Source organism: Chionomys nivalis, chromosome 24 (assembly GCF_950005125.1).
Source record: "Chionomys nivalis chromosome 24, mChiNiv1.1, whole genome shotgun sequence".
NCBI lineage: Eukaryota > Metazoa > Chordata > Mammalia > Rodentia > Cricetidae > Chionomys > Chionomys nivalis.
In genome coordinates, this window is record NC_080109.1 from 45,145,328 (window position 1) to 45,165,687 (window position 20,360).

The following is a 20,360-nucleotide window of genomic DNA, read 5'->3' on the forward strand; positions in this document are numbered from 1 at the left end:
TTTGCATCCTGCCCCCTCGGTCCTTCCTCCGCCGCGGTGACCGAGCACATGCATCTTTATCTGGGGCTCGCTCACGTACGCCCTCGCCCGTACCCCACGACTCCCCCACCTGCCCTGGCTCGCCCTGGCCGCTCGTCCCCGCCTCCCGGCGCATCTCTGACCCAGGCATCCCTTCAACCCTGCCTGCGCAGGTCTGGAGTGGCGGGACGCGGCTGTGGCGGCGGTGCCTAGCTGGTGTGGGAAGCCAAGGTAGGAAAGGCGAACTCGAGTGGGTGGTGAGAGGCCAATCGAGTCCGTGGGAGCCTGGGAAGCTGGAGAGGAGCGAGACAGCCAGTGTGCGCTGCGCGCTCTGCGCTGCCCGGGCCGGGGCGGACGCGTGCGGTGTCTCTGAGTCCTCGGAGAGGCGCCCCAGCCCCTGCAGAGATCTTGCTTGCCTGAGCTCCGGGACCAGGACACTCAGAGCTAGGAGGTCGGCGGAGAGACACCCGAGGAAAAAAAAAACCAAAACACTGATTTGGAGAGTCCGCCTCGGGGAGACGCGGAGCCTGAACGGATGGAGGAACAATGCCGCCTCCAGAAGCAAAGCCTTTCTTGAACCTTCGCTGGAGTGTGGAGTCTGCTTTCTGCTCTGCTCTCCCTGGGCCTTGAAGCTACTTCTGGGCTTGGTTCCGCCTCTTAGTTTGACAGGAATTAGAAAGTTGCTCTTCTTCTCTGTAACGTTTCCTGCGAAGTGTTTTTCATATCTGCGTGCTGGTTCGAGTCAAGATGTCACTTTCTAGATCCCCGCGAGGAGCGACTAATAGATTATGCATTGTTGGGCAATAAACTCTCCCGGGAAGCGAGGGGTAGTCCACGGAAACGTTTAATCCGGTCTCCACTGACTCCTGCCTGCCTCAGCACAATGCCTTGTGAGTAGAATAACAATAAAAAACCCACCTGCAGTTAATATAAAATTATTTAGAATGAGATTTTTGAACGAGGAATAATTTATTACAGAGGAAGCTCTTAGTCTGTTACAGAAATGAGGAAAATATGTCCCATATTTGATTCATTTGTGATTATTCTAATGAGCTCTGGCCTGTACCACTGTTTTCTTTTTTTCCCCCATTTCTAGGACCATCGTGATACATGTAGAATTAGGGATATGTGGATTTAGATAGTGAACCTCCCTTTTTACTGTGTATTTTTATAGAACATTGACATCCCAATTTCCCTCTTTTTATACTAAAACTACCGTGGAGCATTTTGTTTGAGTAACTGGAAGTTTCATGCTATATTTGAAATTACAGTGTCTTGCTATATCTCTCAAAATTAATTATACTTGAGTATTAATAGGATCATAGATTTTTAAAAAATGGCACCTTGAGAAGGTGTGTGTGTGTGTTTGACAAAAATCTTTAAAATGTCTCAGCGTTATCAGCTATTACAACCTATAGAGTGCCAGGTTTTCTACAGAAATGAGTTGAGCAGCCGAGACCATGTGTGTATTTAAAATATCTAATGCAAAATGCAAAGCCCATTAAGTTTACTGTGCCCTTGGCAGAGAATGAATCTAAGTCTCCTCACACTGCCTAGTGATGGAGTGATTCACAGAGAATGTGGAAGTTAATCATTGCTCAGGCCTTCTGATGGTACAGTGTGATTAAAAGAAGTAATTGTTTTCTATGAGCCTGCTAGTCCACAGTTAGTCCTTACAATCCTTTTAGAGAGGCAGGAAAGGCAGCGATCTTTCAGAAACAAGCAATACCAGAGATCCTGGGCTGTAAAAAGAGTCTTTTTAGATACCTCCTTCTCTTCCACCAACCCTAGTATTGCTGCCTGTCAATTTTTATTTTTACGTGGCTTTAATTTGTGAAAATTTCCATTTTTATTTATTGATAATGTATTTCCAGATAAGATGCATGGGTGGTTTGGAGTTGGAGGACGGCTACACAGAAAAGGTAGAGCTAGAGTCTCCTGTGCTTGTGTCTGGTGGGGGAAGGTTGCCTAGGTCCAGCTGAGTCTGTGCAGGGAGAGACGCCACCAATGAAAGAATCCGAAGTCTCTCCAGCCTAAGTTCTCAGATTTTATTCCACTTTGAACGCTTTCATGCAGTAGTGACCCCTGCCTTTTGCTTCAAATTCCCTTAAGTTATCACTTTAACTCTTTAAAAACAAAATGAAAAGTTAGGGTCATAAGTAGCAAGAACTAGAGAATACAGGTACAAATTTAAGTTCTGCTATTTAATTTTGTTAAAAACTAAGGTTGATGTCATTGACATTTTGTAGGACAGTGATCATTTAGACATTGATATAATTCACATATCTTTCTCTGGGTTTCCATGTGTTGAAACAATTTTTTTTTAACATTTATAAAGCAAAACTCATTCATGGATATCTTAGAGGATCCTGACCCCACCAAAGACTTATTTTACAAATTACCTAATATGCTAAGGTGGTTTCTGTGAGCGCAGAACAACTGGGCTAAGAGTGACACCAGAGATGTCAACAGTAGGATCACATGTACTTTGTCACGCTTTATTTTCCTTATGTGAAGTTTTATGACCATTTCTTTCCTATTTATGATCATAAATAACATATTAAAAATCAAGTTATATTCTCTTAGGAATATTCCAACTATTTATAAGTAGAGTTACCATGTCCAGACTTAATATTTCTCAAACATAGACTGCCTTGAAGATACCTTAACATGTGCAATGGTTCTGGTGGCTTACCTGCCAACGTCCACAATTTTATGAGAATCAACCCTTTGCAAACTTTACAAGGAAACCTCCTGCATCCTGTGCTTCTCCAAGATCTTCCCTTTGGTCCAGTCACATGACTCTTATTATTTTCCCAATACTACTTGGCACCTTAAGGCTTTGTGCTTTGTTTATGTTGGCTCATCTTTATATGTTCGGCTCCCCACACATCCACTGTCCAGAAGTTTAACTCTCTTTGGCTGTCTTTCTTTCCACCCTTTTCTTTCCTTTACCCCGTCCTCTCACATGCTATTGATCTGATGGGCACCCACTGTTGTTGTTGTTGGTTTTTTTTTTTTTTGACATTCTAATGTTTGATGTCTTTATTGAATGGTGGATTGCTGGAGGTCAGATCAGAAACCATACCAGATTTATCAATTCATTTTGAAATATTATCCCCATGTCAGAACATAAAATAGACTGTACATGAATAGTACATATTTTCACAATTGTATTTCACTATGAAGTAATTAATATCCTAGGAAACAGATTAGGAAAGTAGGGTTTATTTACTGTCATATAGTAGGAAGTCAAAGAAAGGTGAATGCTGAAGCATTTGATCAAGAAATTAAGTATCTACTATCATATATGTAATTTCTCTTATGGTCAAAAGATTGCTTCTATGACACCAAGCTCATATGTGCTTTCTGGGACCCCAAAAGGAAAGGGTGACAAAGATAACAGAATATTTCATCTCAGAACTCCCCAACCTTGACATTGCTGCTATTTGGCAGTGATTTATTTTTTTCGTTGTTGTGGGAAAGATTCTGCACACCAAAGATGTTTGGTAGTATGCATGACCTTTACTCTGCTTACCTGTCCTGTAACCCAAGAAGTTTCTCCAGACATTGCCAAACATCCATGTGTATATACATATTTTGGTGTATATTTGATATTTTGAACAATATCAGAATCTCTGAGGAAAGAATGAACTTGAGGTTGAAAACTAGGACCACTTGCTATAATCATAAAGTAAATGTATAAATGTAAATTTTCATCTAAATATTTCAGAAAGGTGAAAAAGACAGATTAATATTGTCCAGATGTGATAAGTGTTGATGGATTAATTGTGATAATAGTTAGACGAGGAGTAGGCAGAACAGAGAAAGCTTTGTCTTCTTAACACTTTCTTCCTCAGAAGTTCGACATCTTCTAGTCTATAACATAAAGTAATAAATACTGCTCATGCTTACAAATAAGAAAGCGGTCAATTATGCGAAAAAGATCAAATGAAATAAAAATGTAGATCTTCAGTTAGATAATCCTTTTCTGTGCATATATTTTAAAAGTTATCATATGTTATTATCAGCTAATGTAGTAGTTTCCTAGACAGACATGTTCACATGAACAAAAACTAAACTTAAATTGTGCTTCTTAACTGTTTACCTCAGTGTGGTAATAGATTATACACTTGTAAGTAAGAACTCTGCCTTGCAAGGACGTATCACGATTGATATGGATAGCCAATCAGCTTGCCCAGTATTTTCTCTACTCATTCAAATTTTATTCCCTATAAGTTTACTGGAAGCCATTTTTTGTTCAGCTATGTTCAGTGTTGAGATATAAAATATGATGACTTTAGGTGTCTTTTAACTCTGAGTTCCAAAGCATCCAAGTAAAGAACTAGGGATGTAGTTCAATGATAGAGTGCTTGATGTGCTTATGAGTGAATCTCTTAGTTCAAATACCCACACTCAAGAAAACAAAGGAATAAAATACTGTGAAAAGGCCTTTACAGATAAGATTGCCACTCTGTCACAGTCACTGATTCCGGCACTGTGCTGAGCTAGCGTTGGTTAACTCAACAACTTAATGATATCATCTTCATCATACATCCATTGACCTCCTATCCTGGAGCCAATGTGGCCATTACAGAGGCAAACAAACCTCTTTACACATTCTCACATCAAATGGAGGGGGCAGTTTTTTTCTCTCTCAGGGAAATGTCTAATGGTATTAAGGAAAGTTCCCCCAGGCACTGTCAGCTGAGTTCCCTTATGCCTAGTGCACAAGAACTAAGAACCCCAACTTCTACTTAGTAACTGACAAAAGGTAGGACTTTGCATTCTCATGAAGATGGTCTTGCCCACTTGGGGTGGAAGGATGGTCTGATTCTTTCTATGGAAGTGACAGAATCCCCTTTATATCAATCCTTTATATCAATGCTAGCTAAGAGGAAGGAGACAGTAGCCATGAAGCAGACCAACTAAATGGGATTTCCATTACCATTATGCTTACTTTCTCAATTCTTTCATGAAGCAGAATGCCTATATTAGAATCAAATACACAGAATATAATCAAATCAATTTTGAATCCATGGCCATGTGTTAAATTGGTGCCAAACAGCAAACTTCTGAAGTAGAATGCATGCATTTGTGATATTTCAGAGGGGTCTATTTTTATTTGCTCATTTTGGCTTTTTTTTTTGCTGTTAATTTTTTTGTATGACTTGGAGAATTTAAAAATGCATACATGAATTCTGGATGGGAGAATGATAAACACTAAATTATGGTACATTGCACACTTAGACCAGAAACCTCCCCTCTATAGAATAACTGCATCAGGCCATTGAGCAAAGCGTGTCCTCCTTGCCCAGTGGGTCACATGTCCACATGTGTGTTTCTATCAGCTTCCTTTAGGAACCATCTGAGAAATGACTGCTTCTTTGGCCAATTGCTCTCTTAAAAAAATTACTTGATTTTAGTTAGATTCAAGTGAAAATTCTAACTTTTCTAATGTTTATATAGAAGATCCTTGGGCTTGATAATTTCAAAGTTATTGGGTATGTGCAAAATTAGTGTAGGAAACTTTTATATATCCAGAATTCTCATAATTTTAGAAAACAATTTTGCTAAAGCACAGGGTATTTTGATATTTCAAGCAGATGTACAATATACTGTGCTCATATCCCGTCCGTTATACTCTTAGATTCTTTCCCCACACTCTCTTCTTTCCAACTAGCGTCCTCTTACTCCCTTCTTTTGCTTATAGCGAGTGGATTCTATTAGGGCTCTGTTTTGAGCATGGGTGGCCTACCAGTGGGCATAACTTTGAAAAAGTTGCCTCTCCTTCTTCTGGCAACTATTTAACGGGGCAGGCCTAAATTTAGAACGCGTGCGTATGGGCATCTAATGAACACAGTCTTAAAACATGGAAGACTTTAGTTTTACTTCTAACCTGGTTTGAGAAAACTCACAGGCAATTCTGTGCTTTATTGGAATCGATGTTTTAACCACTCCACGTTACTCTGTTGTATTATTAAAAGTCAAATTTAAAGCTTGAACTTAGTTTCAAGATTTTAATGTTTGGGGCAATTTTTATAAGTCTTTCAATTAGTGGGGGAAAGGAGGAAGAATATAGTAAATATAAGTATATAGATGTGAGTGTTACCACATCTCACTCAGTCACCTTTTTTTTGAATGGATATGTGTTTGAAAATTATTTGAGTTTCTGTGTATAACTGCTAAGTCTATGATGTAAGTGGTAAGATAAGGAAAGAGATACCAATGGTGCTTGGGTTATTTTAAGGGTAATATATGCTAGTTTGTACACAGATGGGAAAACTAAGTTGGAATATTTTAAAGTACAAATAAATAAACTAGGGTTATACTTTCCTCTATATTACACACACACACACACACACACACACACACACACCTTTTAACACTTTGTCTTCTAGACTTAGAACATCAGTGACCTCGCTCCTGCCCAGTAATTCTCATCAAATCCACAACGTGAGAACCATGAATGACAGAAGCCTGGGGTGGATTTTTGTTATGGATGTTGGCTGTCTCCTCAGTTTACCTTCAGTGTGTTACAATATTTCTCAGTGCATAGCATAATTCTGCTGCAAATGTTCTGTTTCTGGGCTCCATGCCTAGAGCTGTTTCCACCAGAGCCATCACCTCTGAACTGATGAACTGAGCCGCCCTGCCTCCAAGGGAACTGGTTATGTATCAAATGTAAGATGATAATTAGTCACTCCATCTGTGTTTCGGATTGGGAACAGATGCTTTCCCCCTTTGCTTTAATGGAAAGTGTGTTTGAAAGTAGCAGCATTGTGAAACAGAGTTTTAAACAAATACACACGTTAGTGGACATTCTTGTAAACCGCATGTTGGGGACTGGGGTATGTTTTCTAAACATCTACCTGGACTGTGAATGTACCTTCTATTTCAACAACCCCACAGTAAGATGATTATCGTTAGGGACACGAGCCTAAAGTATTGCAAGCTTCTGTAGTTTCTCCTAGGTTATCCAATGTTTAGTGTTTTTTAATAGACCAAATTCCACTAAAACTGAAGAGCTGGTTATAGTATATATCTGCCCAATTTACGATTCTATAATGTTTTTTTCCCACTTAAAATTTTAATGTTGTATTTCTCCAAAGAGAAATTGAAACTCCAATAGGCAGAGACTTTCACACTAATCTTATATATGTAAAAGGTATCCTGCTGTTTAGAACTACTAGACTATGGGTTAGGAAAGATTTATTCTATTTGGAATCTCATTCTTTGCAGTCATTTTTTTACTCAGAGTCCTTATTTTCTCATTTTTTCATTCAGTAGGGTCTATGTTTGCAATGCACCGATTCTGAAGAAGGCGTCCTAATTTCCCCGGGATTTTGTTCCAAACACTTGCTACATTCTGAAAGAGCTGATGCTGATGATTTGTTGGTCTTATTAAAGTGTGACAGAGGGTGATTTTCAGAAGACAACTATGAGTCATATCTTGGTGGAATTGACCTAAAATATCAGAGTTGGTGGCTATGTAATCTAGTGCAATGAGAACTCCTCTGCTACCCAGACAGAAATAATGAGATAGTACACTCTGGTTTCCAACACACTGCAGGGTTTAAAGGGCTGTGTCAGCCAATGAAGGAGAGAAACTTTACTGCTGCACATAGTTCCACTTTAAAAACATGGTAATTTTAAAAACATGGTAATGCAATCCTGAAAATTAAACAAGTTATTTTATTAATCTCTAAATATTTGGTTGAGAGATTATGAAAGGCCTCATAGGAAGTATGATTAGAATGCAACTCTATCCTTTAATAACATACTCACTCTTCATTGCATGATATAGAAAATGGAGCAAGTTTTCCAATAGCATGGTAAAAGAAAAGCAAATAAATAAGAAACTAGTCTCAGAAGTACGACAGCCACATGTGAAGAACTTAGTCTAATAACTCTTATACAATATTCTTTTAATATGCTTATGCCTTAAAAGCGGTGTTTAAAATGCTCATATGTGCATTTGTGTTAGAGTGGTGCATGTAGATACTATGAATCCAGAAATAGAGCCATGAGGGAAGACAAATAGAAGTGGGGTGGATCATCAGATAAATATAAAGCCAAAAGAGGGAATTCCGGGGATGGAAGGGTACATGTGGAAATGAGGAGTAGGGTGATATGGAAAGAAAGTAGAAGAACAATTAACCCAAAACAATTATGGGTGAAAACACCAATCCTTAGCAACCTTGCCACTTGGCATACAAAATATAAATAAATATACAAACAGTGGAACTAATTAAAATAAATACCTTTTCTTACTCTAAAAGTCTTTTCTTTGGGAGAATAAGATTAGTATCCAAAGCATGTTCACAATGATTGTGCATTATATATTTAAAGCTTGTATCCTAGAGTAGAGAGGGTAGCTTTAAATTTATGATGAACTATACAGTTTCAGCATGTGTTGTATATTGCACCTGTGAACATTTACAAATCTTTCTTAGCTTACACATACATCTTATTTGCTCTCTTTCTCCTTTCTTTTTCCCAGTCATGGAGATTGAACCCAGAGCCCTGTGGCCTCCGAGGCCAGTGCTCTGCCGCTGAGCTACAGGGCCAGCACGTTTTCCTTCTTGGAAAAAACTGTAAGCTCAGCAGAAGGTTCAACAGAACAGAGTTAGAACTTAGATCCAGTTCTTCTCAGACATACCAAATTAGATCACTGAATAATCCAAAGTCAAATCTGGGATGTAAAGGTGAGCAGAGGCGAGAATAAAATGCATTTTCCATCAAGAACAAAGAAAAGTTACAAAGGAATTAACTATCACTATATATAAATGTTCTGCTTTAAAAGGGAGTAATCAGGAAAAAAAGAGCAAGAGAAAATTGGCAGGTAAAAATGAAATTTCCCTTTTTAAAATTTTATCATTACTCAACCACATAGTGATGATTTTTTAAAAAGTGAATAAAAGGGAGAGGAGTCTTTGGTTAGATCAGTCAGATGTTCCTATTTGTGGATATATCTTGACAGTTCTTACAGTGCAGTCCTGCAGACAACTGTGTTTCTTTTCTGTATTGTATTTGAAAATTGCCACTGCTCTTAAGTGCCCCAAAAGCTGGGCCCTTGCTTTCTGATAAACAACACACTCTCTAGAGGTGCCCCACTCTCTTTCTCCTGCGGCCTCAGCCCTCAGCCACAACAGACAAAGCGCTGAACTGTCGTTTGTCTTGCCGAAAAATGAATTCCTTCAAAGAGAATGCAAAAAACACCTTTTCCTTTTTCACCTGGACTGGGTATTTCTAAAGCGCCCTTTAGCATAGTCAATGTAATGTAAAACACAAGGAATAGATATAATATTGCTGAAAATAAGGTTTTCGTTGAATTATGAATTATACTCTCTTCATCTTCTGCTTGGATCATTCTGTCCACACTGAAGACACAAGGGGGAAACTGTTAAAAGCTTATAATCCCAGACACTGACTAGGGTCCTAAGATTATACTCATTCTGCAGATCAGTTTTATTTTTTTTTTATTTTATTCTTTTTAAATTAAAATTTCCGCCTCCTCCCCATTTCCAATTTCCCTCCTCCTCCTCCTCCCACACATCGCCCCCTCCCCCTCCCCTCCCTCCTCCCCACTCCTCTGCCCTTCCCCCCACTCCATTCCCCCTCCCTCTAGGTACTGAAGAGCAGTCCAAATTCCCTGCCCTGCGGGAAGTCCAAGGTCCTCCTACTTCTATCTAGGTCCAGGAAGGTGAGCATCCAAACAGGTTAGGCTCCCACAAAGCCAGTTCATGTATTAGGATCAAAACCTAGTGCCATTGTCCTTGGCTTCTCATAAGCCTTCATTGTCTGCCATGTTCAGAGAGTCTGGTTTCATCCCATGCTTATTCAGTCCCAGTCCAGCTGGCCTTGGTGAGCTCCCAATAGATCAGTTCCACTGTCACAGTGGGTGGTTGCACCCCTCATGGTCCTGACTTCCTTGCTCATGTTCTCCCTCCTTCTGCTCCTCATTTGGACCTTAAGAGCTCAGTCCGTTGCTCCAAACTGGGTCTCTGTCTCTATCTTGATCCATCGCCAGATGAAGGTTCTAAGGTGATATGCAAGATATTCATCAGTATGGCTATAGAATAGGGTCATTTCAGGTTCCCTTTCCTCAGTTGCCCAAGGTCCTATCTGGGGACATCTCCCTGGACACCTGCGAGCCCCTCTAGAGTCAAGTTTCTTGCCAACCCTAAGATGGCTTCCTTAACTAGGATATATATTTCTCTGCTCTGTATCCACCCTTCCTATATCTCAACCATCCCATTCCCCCAAGCTCCCCCCATCCTCCCCTTCTCATGTTTTATGACTGAGGAAACAAATCACAATTTTTGCCTTGGGGAATCATTGTAACAATGAATAATTAATTTCTAAGAATTTTAATAAACTTCTGATGGTCTTTCTAGCATAAAGCACCATTTTTAAAAGGGTTCTTTTTTTAATTTTAAACTTCCAATGGTCTTTTTAGCTTAGAGAACCATTTTTAAAGGGTTCTTTCTTAATTTATGTGTTGCAAAATTGAAGACCAGAGCGGGGAGAAAACAATTGGTTAGTTTGTATAACTTTGGAATTGGTCTTAAAGATAATGATTTGTGTATAATTATTGCTTTCAGTAATTTTGAAGGCAAGAAGTCTACACTAGCACTCAGTATTTTACATTTTAATTTCTTTAACACATACAATTGTGGCGGCAATAATTTTCATAATTAATAAAGAAGAGAGTTAGGCTTTTAGGGAAGTCTAGGGAGGATTTTACTTAAAGAAGATTGGGCTATACATAAATAGTGAGAAGGAAAAACGCATTTCTGAGCAAAGTATACACTAATATCAGGGCTGAGATATGTAACAGATACAATTGTCTGTTATGTATTTTTAAAGGTAAACACATAAACACACACTGACAAACATTGCTATATATCTGAAAGAAAGACACTATTGATAAGGAATATCCTTTTGTATTTAGTATTTTTGACTTAGCAACCTGCAGATTAGAAAGAGTCTATTCTAAGCAAACTGTTCTTGGAAAAATTGGTTCATATTTCATCAGAAATTCACTTCCAGTGGAAAGCATATTATAAAAATGGATAAAACCTTTTTGAAAACATCTATTTATATAACTTAATAAATATTGAGATGACGTAATTTCACTGTGATCAAATGAGGTGTCGTAAGTCACTTCAGGTGGCTACTCGGCAGCCTGGGAAGAAGGGAACTCAGCTGAAGTATGGCTTTCATCCATTTAGTCTGGGGATATGTGTGTGTGGAAGCATTTTGTTGGTCACTAATGTATGTGGTTCCATTCCTAGGCAGGTGGACCTCAGCACTGTAAGAAAGGTAGCCAAATAGGATACTGGGAAGCAAGCCAGTAAGCAACATTCCCCCACTGTCTCTGCTTAAGGCTGTTTCCAGGGCTTTGAGTTCCTACCTTGGCTTCCCTTGATAGTGCCCGATAATCTGTAAGGCAAATACATACACCCTGTCTTCCCCAAGCCAGCTTTTGTCAGTGTTTTCTTACAGCAACAGAAAAGCAAACTAATGCACAGGACAGTTCCTTACACTACAATCTTGCCTGGGTTTTCCTGTCATTTACTCTGCCCTTAGCAGTTATGAGAGAAATCCTGCCTCCAAATACACGTCTTCTCTGCTGTAATCCTCTACAGCACCATCATCCCTAAATTAATCCTTTCAGATCTGCTGATTGCAAGGCGTTCATAGACAAATGCTCTATTATTTAAAAAGAGAGAGACTTTGGTTGGCGAGATAATGCCCAGTGATGATACTTGCCATTTCTGTGAAACAATGTAACTGTTTTTAAGGTCTTTGAGGTGCAATGTCAAGTGAGATAGTACTTCTGTTTCTACTAAATTGCTCACAAAATCAGCACATTCCTCTTTACTCTCTGTGAATCCACTCTGAATACAGCAGCTCATTCCGAGAGTCAGGAGCTAGAACACCCAGTACCTAGGCAGCAGGAAGGGAATCAGGCAGAAGACACCGAGCTCTGTGTCATCATGACTGGTCACAAACAGGTGTATTGTGATATTGCCAGTCAGAGACACTCTGGGAATAGTCCAAATTTCACGTTTTTTTCCTTAAAGACAGGGTTTCTCTGTGTAACAGCCCTAGCTGTCCTGAAACTCATTCTGTAGACCAGGCTGGCCTCCAGCTCACAGAGATCCTCCTGCCTCTGTTTCCCACGTGCTTGGAATAAAGGCGTGCACCACCAACTCCAGGCCCAATTATTCATTTTTAAATGCTGTCGGCTCGTCTAATATTCTCTAAAACTCCAAAGAGCTGTGGGGGCATCATAGAACAATGGGCATGTTATCTGCCATACTCATCTGAGACAGACAAGAGGATGAGGTGGTGATGCTGAGAATAAGCAGGCACACCAGCCATAATGTTGGGGTGGAGAGGGAGGCAGACAGAGAAAAGAAAGGAGACGATCTTTAAAATGATGACACATTCCTTCTTTCTCCTGCTGCTCCAGAGTCTCTACACAGTAGCATGCATGTATCTTCATAAACATACATCTATCCAGCTATTTACCTGATTAAATTCAACGTTCCAGGTGAATATTCATATGAGAAGAAAGACAACAAGCACTTATTCATATTCCCATAGATGAGGAAGGAGTACGATGCGTGAAAATATAATAGGCACAAGGAAAATAGTTCTTATTTAGTCTTTGGCCTATACTTTAATGCACATCCTCATAAACACTGTTCCTTTTTCCTGTTTCCTTGCTTCCCTGCCCCTGTAGGTGGTAAAAAACCTCTGACATGTGGCCCTCCTAAAACTAGATCCCTAATTCAAAATATTTCATTGCATCCTTGGGCTACTGGGAAAACGTAAGTGTAAGTGTCAGCGGCTGACACTACAATACAAAGAGTCCCGCATGAGCGTGTCCCTGCCCAGGTCCCAGATAATTTAAGAAGCACAGAATAGGCAGAGGTTTGGTGGGAAGTCCAGCAAGGCCAGTTTCAACATTTCCAGGAATATCAAGCCTAGGTTCAAGCCCTGTGGTTTCTAGAAGAATACATCACAGACCTAGATAGGGTCTACAGCAGAATCTCAGGAGAGGTTGGAGATGGAGAAACTAGGACATGAGAAAGAAGGCTGAAGAAATGAGCAAGGCTAAGAGAAAGTTAGCTTTCCCTGCTCTTTCATGGACCTCTGTGGGCGGCACTGCTGTCAGGTGGGTGATAAAAATGCAGGGGTCTGTGTAGTTCTCAACTAGCTTGGCTCTACGTTCCAATCTGCAAAATAGAGTCAATAAAAAATGCCAGCCTCATAGGACTGTTAAGGAAATAAATGAAATCATGCACTGTAGCTCCTTCCCTAGCATGTAAAATGTATACGCAGGTGCTCACACTGGCATAATCACTCATACATGGCCATTTATTTACGTATTTCCAGACACGTGCTTGCTATGTTGCTCAGGCTGGACTTGAACTCTTGGGCTCAAGTCAGTCTCTTGCTCTCATCCTTTCTCTTCTTCCTGTGAACTGGGTTTTAGATACGACCCGAGACACAGTGAAGAAAGCAAACTGGCAGACGAGTCCAATGTTGCTCAAGTTGCTGCTGTTCTCCACCTCTTCCTTCCCCTCTGCTTTCTACACTTCTTCACCCCTTTCTCTTCTTCTTCCCCCCATTCCCCTCCTCCTCTCCTTCCTCCTCCTTCTGCTTGGAATGCTTTAAAATCAGGAGTGATTCCCCACTCTGTTTTGCCTACTTCAGGGAATATATGGCTGTTGTTATTTCACTTGTACATGAAAAGAAAGATGAAGCATTTAGAAACGGTGAAATTGGCAGCTTAAAAAAATTCAAGGACTCTGTGAGCATCAGAATGTGAAAACATTTGAGTCATAGGCTTGCTGCAGAGTGCGTGTTTAATAGGTGCCTTTGTGAAATCGTTAAACTAAGCCACATCATTTTCTCTATGTGCTTGAATCTCATAATTACAAAACAACTTTTCTTACAAATAAAGTATGTCTCTTCAATAATATTTAATCATTCATTGAAAACAGTTCATCCTGAAGCTATTTTATCTATCTATCTATCTATCTATCTATCTATCTATCTATCTATCTATCTATCTATCATCTATCTATCTATTTATTTTGTATTCTGATTCTGATTTTGAACTGGCATACTCTGTACCAAAATGTTGCATTAAGCTAATGTTTATGCTTGCACATAATCCCACACTTTCAAGGCAACACTTAAGATATTCAGAAGTGCTTCACAAGAGGGAGTAGTTTAATTCTGCTGTTGACTCAGAGCCATTGTTCTTCACAGTTACAGCTCCGCTGGCATCGGCCACATATGGTCACTTGTTTTCCCAGTGTACGGAGTGATAATGCATTAGCATTCTGGCTGCGGTGGAGGCCGTGCTGTGCTTTAGAGAGACGTCTGAAGGAAGATGTGCTGTCTCTTCGTTGCAATGGGGACAAGAACAACAGTGAGAGCCCACAGATTATCTTAGCCTAATTACTGTGACGTAAGGCTGTGACAACTGACCCAGGCATCCGATAATTCCCTTATGCTTCTTAAGTTTCAAATACAGGCTGGTTGGAGTAGGGCTTATTTAGAAAGACTAGTCATGAGAGACAGCTGATATTTCAGCCATGGGAGGAGACCTGTTCAGTGCTTTCCACCACTGATGTTTGCAGAGCTCACTCAAGAGCCTTCTGTTTTGTATAACAAACGTTTTATGAGCCCCACATTGCTCCAAACTGCTGCTATGTAGTCCACAGGTCAACTGGGTTAGTGACTGATGGTTGTGTTGAGGTCCATTAGAAGAACTTAAGTACTTCTGTTCGGCATTGGTGATTTCCGTAACAAGGAGGTGGTGCTTGGCAGGGTTTAATAAGGTGGCTGCGTTTAAAAGTTAAAGATTGGTGTACATGAACTACAAAACAAAGGGCAGAGGCATCCTCATCTATTTCCCAAGTAAAAACAAAATGGCATAAATGTAACCCCCATCTCATCGTATTCCATGAAGAGATGTGCCCCTAGAAGTGCTCCTTGCACTACAGGCTTAGAGAGAATTGCCTTACTCTTCCCCTAGAAGCTGAGTTGCATGGTTTGGATAAATAATACTAATCTTAGAGGCAGCACCAGAGGGAGCCACTTACATATCTTTGTCTCAGGCCTCAGCAGAGTTGACAACAAGGCTCAAAATGCAGAAATGATTGTGGTTTCTGAAAAAGAAGGACAAAAAGAGATATGTAAAATCTATTTTCTGGAGTTCAAATGATTGTGGTTTCTGAGAAAGAAGGACAGAAAAAAGAGATGTGTAAAATCTACTTTTTGGACCCATATCTGTTGCTTCACTTTGCCTGCTTGAGATATTTGTGAATGGTGACTGCCTGGCTGTAATCCAGAAGGCAAATAATACTTCAAAATGTAAGGTCATATTTGTACCAAGAGGTATTGTCCCTTTGCAGAATACTATCAGCAACTTTGTGTTTCTGAAACTATGCCAATTTTGATGGCTTTTTGTAATGTAAATTATGGGAGCAGAAATAAAGATGAAGAATAAAAAGCGTTAGCTGTGCATTTCAGTACTCAAATATCCTACACATGCATGCACATAAGCACACAGCAACGCATTGTGCCTTCCACACATATATGTGCACACAATTACACAGTGATTTTATTATAAACTAATAGAACCAAAGTTGCTATAGGACAGCAGATGAACTTGTCTTCAAATCCTGCAACAGAGAAGAGAAAGTCAGCCCACAGGGGTAGATGAGGACAGTAGAAAACCACCTTGGCATTGTGACCAATGCCTGTAATTTCAGCATGTAGAAGGCTTTTGCTGGAGCTTTGAGAGGTCAAGGATAGCATTGGGTACCTACACAGTCTCAAAACCAAGCAAGCAGACAAAAGACACATCCTTACTAGCACACTGTAACAACCGAATGCTCACAGTCCTAAGCAACTCTTTGGTGAATTCAGATGTCGTTCCTCTAGATAGAAACCCTCAGCTCTTCTGGCCATTTCATATTCAGGTCACTTAGTCTTGAGATAAGCTGAATTGCTGTCCTTCCTTTGAGCAAAGGACTTACTCATGATACTCCACAGTTTCCCACCGTTGACAACACCAGACAAACACACAACCACAGAGGCAAGTTCTCTGTAAAAGACCATGATGTCTGTTGTCTCCTGGCCTTGCACTTGTGGGTTTGTTTACATGACATCTGTGCTGCACAACTCTAACAGCTTCTGCAGGTCCCTTTATGTGCTGTGGCATTTCTCTTTAGGCAAGTGTGGGGCTCTTTGTGGCTTGTAGGAAAGAAGAAAATGAGCAAATGTAACTTGCTCTTCAGTCTCTGCAATTATTTATCCTTCCTTTACAAGAGTCATTGTCTTTCCATGAACTTACCCCTCATCCACTGCTCACACATAGTCTGATTTTGAGGAAGTAGATAGAATGGTAACTGGAGAGTTAAATGTAATTCTCTTCTAAAGCCTTTCTGTCTCTGTGAGTAAGCCCATGACACTTTATTTTGTTTTGACTTAACTGTATACTCCTTCATTTTTCTCCAGCTCTACCCTTACATTCATCCATCCTTCCAGCCATTGCCAGTTTCATTCTAATTCTTAACATAGTATTTCTTAATCTGAACAAGGGGTAACAACCAAGGAATGACCCAGAGGAATTTTTTACTAGGGGTGGGCATTTATAGCAGCCTCTGGGAGCATGTGTCCCTACATGTCTTGGAAGGTTCTGACTGGGGGCTTGAGGTTGTGTAGGAAGCCTTGATCTTAGTGACATTAGATAACCTTCATACCTCATAAGCCATCTATTTCCACACCCCTTGGACCCGGGAAGTGAATGGGTGAAAGGCCAGTGTATGGTGGTGATGGCGTAGAAGTGACAGCTTGCACAAGAGGGTTTCTTTAAACGTGCTATCTCCATCCTTACCTTTGTTTGGTAGAATCATTAAAGCTACTTTTTATTTTATATACAAATATTTTAATTCTTTGAGCATTTCACACAAAGTATTTTGGTGATAATCTCTCTTCACCCACCACAGAGAATATTCTTTTTTTTTTTTTTGGGGGGGGGGTGTTTTCGAGACAGGGTTTCTCTGTGGTTTTGGAGCCTGTCCTGGAACTATCTCTTGTAGACCAGGCTGGTCTCGAACTCACTGAGATCCGCCTGCTTCTGCCTCCCGAGTGCTGGGATTAAAGGCGTGCGCCACCATCGCCCGGCACAGAGAATATTCTTAATGAAAGCTAACTCTCCCCTCCCTAGAAGCTAGGGGTGGGATTCATAACCCACCCTATGTTAAGATTTAATCTGGCTTGAGCTTAATCTTGTACATGTTATCACAACTGCTGTGAGTTCATATGTGAAACTCTTGCGTCTGGAAAACACTGTTTGCTGTAGACATCCACAGCCTGTTTTTACAACAATATTTCTATTCCTCTTCTACAATGATCCCTGACCTTTGGGAGAACGAGATGGTTAGAGATGCCCCATTTATGGCTAAGCACTCTGTAGTCTCTGGCCTTTTGGACTTTGATTGATCTGTGTGGAAAAAAGAAGAATGAAGCTTCTCAGATGAAGTTTGGAAAATGTACTAATTCGTGGGCATAATGATGTCATTGGAAGTCAGTTCAATACTATAGCTTTCCAACAAAGTAAAAGCAGTAGTTGTCTCTTAGGGACTATAGGCTATCTGGCCATATGCTTTTAGCCCTAATAAATAGTTCCAAGTATGGATTTCCTTTTATGTTATGCATTGAGCCTTCAATACAATCAGAAAGTGGTTGGTTACTTACTCTCACAATCTCTATGCCACTATTGTACCTGTAGGAATATATTGCCAAGGTGATGATGACTGTAGCTTGAAGGGTTTATAGCAGAAGCTGAGTGACACTGGTGATTACTTTCTCCTCTAGTAGTGTGTATAGCGCCCGCCAGCACTATGAAAACTAACCAACAGGGCTGGAACTTCCAGGTAAGTACCAGCTTAATCTCTGTGTTCTACTAATCAAATATGTGTTGTCTTTGGCAATAGAGTATTGGTGTGAAGTTATGGAGAATAACCAAGGGTGATAACTAAAATCTGTAATTTTTAAGGGTTTATGGGAACCCACCAGCCAACAACTCCAAAACAAGCAACCCATTCCCACAATTGGTTTTGTTAATGTGGTATCTAGCAAGACCACTGTTGCCCTGTTATAAAGTAACTCCCCTTAAATGTTTTTAAAATATATGCATATGCTTATGTTTCCAGTAGTTACTGCTGCTGCAGTAGTAGCTTTTCACGTGATTTTTTCAAAAGGCCCAAGGTGTCTGCAATCCTCCCTGTATTTCCCCAACTCTTCCTTCTACCCCATTTCCTGTTTAACACATCTTGTTCCATCAGGTACCTTTCCTCGCTTTATATCACTGTGCTCTTTCTTCTCTGCCTTAAAAGAAGTATGATTGTGTCCCCTTACTCTTTCCTTGGTGTCCTTGCTCATGAAAAACTCATGTCTTAAGATTCAAAACTTAGATGCACATATGGGAACAAACACGCGACATTTGTCATTCTTGGTGAGAGTTTCCTCATTCATAATTGACAGAGAAAGGAATGAGCATTCTTGAACTTATGGGCACTGGGAAGGGTTTTCTGAACAGGACTTCAGTAGTACAGGCATTAATACCAACAATTGACAAATAGGGTCTCACAAACAAAAACGTGTTGACACAGCAAAAGACACCATCATTCAAGTGAAAAATCAGACTACAGAGTAGCAAAAATCTTAACCAGGTACACATCCAGAATATACAAAGAACTAAAAAGAAATTTGAACATCAACAAACAAACAACCCAATTAAAAGACAGGGATGGACCTCAACAGAGATATGAAAAGATGAAACGCAAATGGTTAGGAAATATTTTTTAAATATTCAACATTATTAGCAATCAGGGAAATGCAAATAAAAACTACAATGAGATTTCATCCTACCCATCAGAATGGCTAAGATTCCCTTAAGCAAATGGCGACCGCTGCTGGCATGGCTGTGAGGAAAGCAGAACCCTAACTCACTGCTAGGGGAGGAAAACCTTCCATGGCCACTGTGGACTCCTCAGAAACCTAGAAATAGATCTCCCATTTAGAGGCATATTCCCAAAAGGTTTCGTATCCTGCCACAGAGATCCTTAATCACGTGCCGTCACTGGCTCTTCCTTCACAGCAGCTAGGAAATGGAAGCAGCCTAGGCCGTCAGTGGACGAGTGGATAATAAAAATGTGGTATGCTTACACAAAGCGTTATTATTCAACTATTAATAACATTGAAATTCAGAGAGGTAAATAACAGGAGCTAGAAGCAAACATTCTGAATGAGTTAGCTCCGGCCTCTGCCTTTTGAGTCTCGTAGGAGAGGAGGTCAGAGTGGGAGCTGGGAGAGGAAAATCGCACAAATGAAGCGTGCAATGATCGTCCTTGACTTGTTTTGGAGCCTTTTTTGCAGTGTCTGGCCAATTTATTATTTACTTATGGGAAACAGGTGAATGTGTGTGCGGAGGGACATGGTAGAAGCCCAGGTCTCCGTGCAGGAGTCACTAGACAACAGCATTTGTATGGTACTAGACAGGTAGCAACACTAGCGATGGGTTGCTGGGTTCGGTGGCACCTTATAAACCCTCCAGACTCTCCTCTGTATTTGTCTACCAGAGGGTGCATGTGTGAGGCTTCAGGTCTCCTACACTTTGCATGCCTTAGCTAAAAGTAGACAAACACAAACAAAAAAACAAAAACCAGAACTCTGCCGAATGTTTGGTAACATATTGTTAGTTTCATCTTCTCTTTGTTCCCCTTTCATATTTAGTGCTAAGTGTCTTGAAAAATGAAAGGAACTGCACACTGGTTTAATTTGGGATAAAACCTCACCTGGAAGTCAGATTTGGAGGAAGAGTACCACAGAACTGAAGAGAGTGTGTTTGAAGGCTCCACGGGGTGTCCCATCTAAAGAGACAAATGACAATACAAGTGGTATTTGAGAAGCGTCAGTTACCCCCTGCCATCTCTTTAGAACCAAACAGCAGTTCCCATATAACGGGGCGCTGTAAATTTCCCTAGTTTGCCCTTGACAAAGGAGGGTTTTTGCTGAAAGCATATGCTACAGAGTTGCTGTAATTATGTAGATGAATATTCCATCACTGAGGAGTCGGAGGCTCTGAGGTGTTCTCATCTCAACAGCTCTCTCCTAGAAGGCCACCAGAAACTTTACACTGATACATTCAAACCAGAATTCACGAAAACACTCAGGTGAGACAAAGGCGGACACTGGCGGAGAGCAGAAACCTTGGCTTCTGGCCTCATGCATGTCAAAGG

General features: G+C 40.4%; 1 protein-coding gene across 4 annotated transcripts in view; it reads left to right on the top strand.

The window, feature by feature from the left end:
* Positions 1-259: 259 nt before the first annotated feature.
* Nlgn1 (neuroligin 1) overlaps positions 260-20,360 on the top strand; it is an 872,651-nt gene continuing 852,550 nt past the window's right edge. Inside the window, exon 1 of one of the 4 annotated variants that reach the window (XM_057756955.1) lies at positions 260-908. The gene's annotated coding sequence lies outside the window, so the exon portion shown is untranslated. The remainder of the gene's footprint in view (positions 909-20,360) is intronic. The other 3 variants (XM_057756953.1, XM_057756957.1, XM_057756956.1) reach the window with 3 other exon arrangements.